Source organism: Salvia hispanica, chromosome 2 (assembly GCF_023119035.1).
Source record: "Salvia hispanica cultivar TCC Black 2014 chromosome 2, UniMelb_Shisp_WGS_1.0, whole genome shotgun sequence".
Taxonomy (NCBI): Eukaryota; Viridiplantae; Streptophyta; class Magnoliopsida; order Lamiales; family Lamiaceae; genus Salvia; species Salvia hispanica.
The window spans coordinates 15,846,851-15,854,570 of NC_062966.1; positions in this window are offsets into that span (position 1 = coordinate 15,846,851).

A 7,720-nucleotide genomic window follows, 5' to 3' on the forward strand; every position below is an offset into this window, starting at 1 on the left:
GATATCGATCCCCATCTCATGCAATGACAAAAGGTCATCCTCGTGAACTGCGTCTCCACTTGGGGCGACATGTGAGACGAAGCCGTCAAAAAATCAAGAGAGAGACGATACACCGTGTCCCCCACGTGACCCCTGCATCCCGGGATGCATTCCGGGCTGCATCCCTCCCTGCCATACCGGCATCGTCCCCATCATCTGTTGCAGGCATCTGGGGCATACCTCCCCACCCCGGCATTTCACCTTCGCCCGCCGCTGGCCGGCCCCCCCACCCGGCATCCCCCACCGCGTCCCCCCTGCGCTCTCGCCATCATCCCCATCAACTGTTGCCAAGGGACGTTAAACCCTTGGCCCATCATCCCCATCAAGCATTACCGTGGGAGTCTGAGATTCACTCGTCGCCGGATTGGACTCGTTGTTGTTGTCCATCGCTCGATGTTGCTCTTGTACATAAATTTAGAGAGAGAGAAAACTCGTTAAAACAAGTAGTGCAAATGAAAATGAAACTAAAATCGCGTAAATATAATTTTTCAAAAAAAAAATGAAAAATGGGCGCTGGCCGATTGCTCGCCGATCGGCACGCCATAATGGCGGCGAGCGCATCGGCCAGCACCCTCAAATCGGCGTGCGCTCGCCGGTTTCTTCGCCGAAATGCGGCTGGCCGTTTCCAATAGTTCGGCTAGCCGACCGGCTAGCGACGCGAATCGGCTAGCCGGTGGGCTAGCCGCTATTGGAGATGCTCTTAAAGAACCCTTTTATCAGTGGGTTATCCACGATTTGTAGAAGCATTTATTTTAGAGGAAACATCTTTTTAGGTCCACGAACTTTGCCAAAGTATCATTTTAGGTGCGTGAACTTTGAAAATATCATTTTAGGTCCGTCAACTAAAAGTTAATATCATTTGAGGTATTTTAAACTTTTTCCGGAAGAAAATGCCCTTAAAGCTTTCAAAGGGCAATTTGGACATTTACTTCGCCACTCATCTTGCGTCAGAGACCTAGAGTCCATCAATTTTTAATGGCAATTTTTTATATTTAAATTCAATTTGGATGGTAATTGATCTCCATTTTGAAATTCATATAATTAATACTTCGAATGACAATCCAAATTAATAACTATATAATTTCAAAACAAATAAACTAAATACAATTCACAAATCACCTATAGTAAGTTCTTAAAATGCAGTTTAGATTGAAAATATAAAATAAATTATCAAGTCCCAATTCACTATCGCTAAATAATTGGTCGTCTAAGAATTGAAAAATTAACACATTTTTTACGGCAAATTTAATTACATTTAAAGTCAATTTGGATGGTAATTGAATTAAGTAGTACTTAGTAAAAGAAATTATTGGACTCTAGGTCTTTGACGTAAGATGAGTGGTGAAAGAATTGTCCAAATTTCCCTTTGAAGGCCTTAAGGGCATTTTCGTCTGGAAAAAGTTCAAAATACCTCAAATGATATTAACTTATAGTTGACGGACCTAAAATGATATTTTTAAAGTTCACGGACCTAAAATGATACTTTGGCAAAGTTCGTGAACCTAAAAAGATGTTCCCCTTTATTTTATTCCACTTTTAGTATGAGAACTCCACATTCCACCAACTTTTTACACTCACAATTCAATATAAAACTAATGCTTCAAATGAGTCTCACATTCCACTCACTTTCTTCGTTTACTTTTCTTCACAATGTCAAATAGTAATGTCTTAAGAGCATCTCCAACAGCGGCTCCGGCTAGCCGATTCGCGGCGCTAGCCGGTCGGCTAGCCAAACTACTACGACCGGCGAGCGCCGAATCGGCTAGCCATTAGGCGAGCGCACGCCGATTTGAAGGCTGACTGGACGATGCGATCGACCAGCGCAATATTTTATAATTTTTGAAACACTATATATTCGCTATTTTCACGTCATTTTCATTTGCACCACTTGTTTTAACGATTTTTCTCTCTATCTAAATTTCTCAGTACAAGAGCAACATCGAGAGATGGACAACAACAACCAATTTACTCCAACGGTGGCGAGGAGTAGAGAGAGGCGGGGCTCGTGAGCGGAAGCCCGATTTTTTTTTATTATATAAATTTTTTTATTTAATGTTATTTTTTTTAAACAATGTACCTTTTTTTTATTTAAATGAAATTAATGAATTTTCCCGTATATGTCTCTTAAATTTATTTCCGTAATTTGTCATAAATTTAATTATGTAAATTGAATTATTTTTATTGCGGCTAGCTTGTGGCTAGCCTTAGGCTAGCTAAAGCTAGCCTATTTGCTTAAAATGATGACGTGATAGTTGGAATTTTAGTGTTGATGACGTGGCAGAGAGAGAGTGGCTAGCCTATCTCCATTGGAGATGCTCTAAAACCCGTAAGCTAAATTGAATGATGGTCGAAGGGAGTAAGTAGAATGAGCCAGTGAAATACTTATCATTTATTATAAAAGTATACTGAAACTAATAAATTAAAATTTTTAATTGCATCCCGAGGAAGTATTACTCTAATAAAAAAATGAAATTAATTAACAAAAAAGCGAGGAAGTAGTGCATTTGGGGATAGATTATCTTGGTGAATTTCTTTATAAAAATATAAAGATGTATTACTCCTAGAAGAATCTTACTATATTCTTGGGCACACAAATACCTACTACACATCCTATCATTGCACAACGTGCATGATCCAATCATTGTTATTGTTTTACTCTTTACACTTTGTCAAAGTAGTCTCTTATTTGCTGGATCTTAGATAATAATTTGAGCTATCTTTAAATTTAAACTTATTTTAATAGAAATATCACATTAAATTGTAGGAGTATGTATGTCCTTTGTTCATTAATATGTGTCCTACTTTTAACATAACATAACATAAGCTTTAATAGATATTAACATTCTATTATAAAAAGTTAGTTAAAAAAATTAGTGAAATGTAAGTCTTACGTTTGTATAGAATTTGTTTTTTATAAAATGTGAATATAAATATGTTAGTTGAATGTGATGCCCATATTAAAAATGGTAAAAGTAAAGTGAAACAATTAATATGAGACGAACTAAAATGGAAAACTGAGATACATAATGATGGGCAAGGGGGAATAGTAATTTTACTCTAACCATTTACATTAAACTCAAACTTAAAGAATATTCTATTTTCACTATTTTTCACTCGCAGAATTTGAAAAATAATTTGGGTTTGTTTTAGTGTGAACCTAAAAATAAGTAGTAGGAGTATTATGTTTTACTCAAAATTACCTCTAAATGAAATTGATTTTGGAGTGCCATTGGAGCTAATTGCCTACTCTATTTTAACTTCTATAGTGTACATTTGAGATGGTCTTAATTAATCTTATTTTATTTTTAATAAATATTTTTCGTAAATTTATTTTTAGTGGTATATACACCTTCCGGGTCGCGTTAAGGGAGTAATAATTTACAATAATAAATAGGATTGCATTAACATCTCATCTGACAATTATAACTAGGATTCTTGCTTCTCATTTGATATGATCCATGCACATCTTTATAATGTCTATAGTCACCCAAGATGGATTCTTAAAAATACATTCAAAACTTTTGTTTCTACCGTATGGAACTTAATCAAATAATTAGTGTCTAAACCATCACACTTTCAACTTTAAAAATAAAAAACTCCAACAAATGGAGATCAGAGGATGGATTTTCTTGTACTTTTTTTTATAGCAAATGATTAATTATTTATATACTTTTTGCTTTTCAAACAAATATAAAAGGCATTGATTATACACCAATGGAAATCAACTTAAACTTAATTTGGTACCTGGTTTTGTCACTACTCTCTTTTTTTTTCTGGGAAATGTTCCTATTTCCAATGGACTACACCCTAGTCTATAGTATGTCTCTAGTATTACGCTTTTATTTATCAAAATAATTGTCTTTTTATTAAAATACAGTAATATTTTAAAAAATACTCCTTCACAGTGAGATAAAGCTTACAAAAAATATTCTTTAATAAAATTTAATTAAAAATTTTATTTTAAAATAAATGAACAACAGGTGTACAATATAGAACTCAAAGACCCAATTAAAAAGTGGAAATAAGTGTATGGATCCAACACAAAAATCTAAATTTATATGAATATTCTCCTACTTAAGAAGTGTGACACAAACTAAAATGTTAGTACTCGATAATAGTAGAACGTGGAATAAGATCCAAGTGAAGGCTTTGGTAACTAACCTGAAAACTGCCAGTCGATTTATTGGACCGATCCCTAAACTATTTTGTCTTTCTCTTAATTCTTCCATTGGTTGATCCGTTCAACCTACTCTTTCTCACATTATAAATATCTCTCAATATTAAGAAAACCCCAGAAAGAGGGAGAGAGGTGTGAGAGTAAATTTATAAATTAGCATAATCTTACCTGAATAAGATACAAAATGGATCTCCAAATAAAATTTTATTATTCCATTCATTTACTACTACTATAATTTTTTATTGATCTAATATAAATATGATCATATCGTTTGAAGTGTGAAAAGGTTGAAATCTCAATTTATCTACTCCACATACGATATCTTCCGAAGACGAACATGTGACTCGCTAACCTAATGTGTACTGAAAATTGTACTACAAATTTCTTACTACATGCATTTTGGAAGTTGGCCTATTATTTTGTTTTTATTTTGTTTTTGCTTTCCTTCCCACAAGATCATGTTTAAGTTGCCATGATATGATCAGTAACAAATTCCATTTCAATATTTCGAGTTAATGAATATTTTTATAGCAAAAGTGAATACAAATTAATTACAAGTAAAAAGTCAGAAATAAATATCTAATTACTCTTAATTTAGTCAATTTCTTACTTTATTTTCTCTTATTTTTCTTATTTTACTCTCATATTTTACTTTATCTTCATTTATTCTAGTACTCCTTTGACAAAGTTTGTTAATATCTGTGCCTAAAGAAATGCCTCTATTAAGCAGAGATGGAGGGAATATTCAAATACAAATGAACGTAGAGATTACTAATAAAGATCTACTATTATACTTCATCCGTCAATAAAAAATAGTATGAATAATTGTCTGACATGAATTTAATGTAAAATTTAAAATAGAAAGAAAGAGATTAAAAAAAATGTGGTTTAGATATTGTTAGTACAAATTTGAATTACTATTTTATTAAAGAGATAAAACTATATGTAGAAACTGATTTTGGTGAATAAGCCAAAACAGAAAATATAATTATTTTTTATATAAGGGAGAGCATAACATTACTTTTAAATATAATAAAAGTACTAGTGAAATGCGGTGAATATTTAGAAAAAAGAAACGAATGATTTAATCGTTTGTCACGGTTATAGTATAGTATTATAAAATGTGGAGTACATTAATCTACTCATATTGTATCATAGCGTGGGACCGTCAGTACGATTGCTATGCACAGGTTATTTACATTTATGAATAATTTTAAATAGTAGTACTAAGGATAAAGAGTAAATAAAATACTTTACCGTTCAATAAAAAATAATTGAATTTATTCATATGAGTTTTATTATAAAATTGATAAATGGTGAAAAAGAAAGAAAAATATAGATAAAGTAATAAAGAGAAGGATAAAAAAGTGTGTGACAAATTAATAGTAATAACTTTTCATTTTTAATAGTATAAGATTAATTTTTTATGAATAAAAAAAATATGAAATTATTTTTTAAAAATGGGAGTTGGGTACAATTATTATGACACAAACAGAGATGGTTAATATGCGGAAAATGTGAGGTTCTGTTTGATGTTATTTTAGCATCTTAGATATGCAATAGTTGAACGATCAAATAAATGAAATTTTTTTTACTTCCTTCGCAGAGAATAAATTTCGACATCGAAACAATGTCGAGATATTAAATTTCTACATTTCAAACTTAAATAGATTTTCTCGAACAATGTAGGGATTAATAAATTGACAAAGAAAAAACTTAATATTATCAGGATTTATAGAAAGTTAAGCTAAAAAAAAAACTTAGCACTATCTTTTAAGGATGTAAAAACTGAGACACAATTAGCATCGCTTGAAAATTTTAAAAATAATCATAATTTAGGATGAAAAAAAAGCACTGCCAAGTTGAGGGAAAATTATCTTAATCCTTTTTTTAGGCGCTTCTATTTGTTCCCTAATTTTAGTTGGGACACTAACAATAAAACCACTTTATAAAAGCGTTGGTCGTACAATTAGACACACAAGATACCTTCAAGCCGTGAAGAGCATTTCTGGCATCTTAAAAGGAAGTTTTAAATTAGTTACCCATTCATGCATTTCTATTTATAGTGCTATTCATATGAAGAAGGAGAAAATGGAGAAGAAGATAAAGAAATAATAGGAAAGACGGAAAAAGAAGGAAGCAAGGGGAAAGAAGAATTAAAGATATATAAAGGGTTTAGGGTCTAGGGTTAGATAAAGGATTAATCCGGGTTTGTTTGTGTGTTTGGTAGCTATGTTATTAATCTGCGTAGCTCGTATTTTGTATCCGACCCGTACAAAGCCCACTAAAAAGCCTATGGCTCAATCACATTTGTAACTACCAATTTGCCCATGTTACATACTAGGGATGGCGAAACGGGTTACCCACGGGTACTCGTACCCAATTTTAGCCAAATTTGTTGTCCTAATACCCGCCCCACAACGTATCGGGATTACCCAATACCCTTTTCCGATATCCCGTACCCGACATTGCGGGTACCCGCACTCGACCCTATTCCAAAATAGAAAATTTGAACACCTTAATATCCGACAATGTTCCCTAGTTTTCTGTATAAATATCGATGGTAAGCTTTGAAAAGATTGAGAATAAAAGTGAGGGGACATTTTATAGGTAGTTTCTGTGAGTTTCGGGGTTAACGGGTATACTCGCTACCCGCAAACCTCTAAAAACACACTACTCTATCCCGTCCCGTTTCTCGTTATCGTGAGGTAATGGATACCCGATATGCGGCGGGTAGCGGGTCGAAATGGGAATTACTCATTACCCGCAACTCATTTTGCCACCCTTACATACTCCCTTCGTCTGCCATTAGGAATTCCGATCACTTTTGCTCACCCGTTATATAAAAATAATACGCCCTCCATTCCATAGTAATGAAGACGTTTCTTTTTTGCACGAAGATTAAGAAAAATTGTGTTAGGTGAGTTAATTAAAGAGAGAATAAAGTAAAAAACGAAAAAGGTGGAGAGATGAAGAGAAAAAAAAGTAAGAGAGTGTAAAGTAGCACGAGTCCCGCGATCTCAAATCCCCCGGGAAGGCTCGTTGAACTCCCCCGTCCGGCGGCATCTCCTCTGAATAAATCCGGGCCCGGGTCGCCGAACTGGGCCAACAAAACGCGATGAACATGTGGAAAATCGTTCTGGAAGAACCCCCAAAGGCTTTTGGGGGAAGGGGTTTCTTTATGGACCTTGAGTATCGGGGTTTTGGCGCGCCGGAAGGGGGAACGGGGGACTCACGCTTTTGGGGCCCAGGGTTTCGCACGGCGCGGGTGACGGGGGATCTGTGGGCTAGATGGTGTTTTTTTTTAAATTATGTAATTTTTTTGTACTTTTTTTTAATTTATAAATAATATTATCGCATTTTCCCGTATCCGTGTCGTAAATTTAATTATGTATTTTGCGTTATTGTAATTTATTTGTTTTTTTTTGGCTATGCCAACTATTTTTGTCCAAATTTCGCGGATGATGTGACGAAAAGGGGTTTTTTTTCCCCATGATGGGAAAA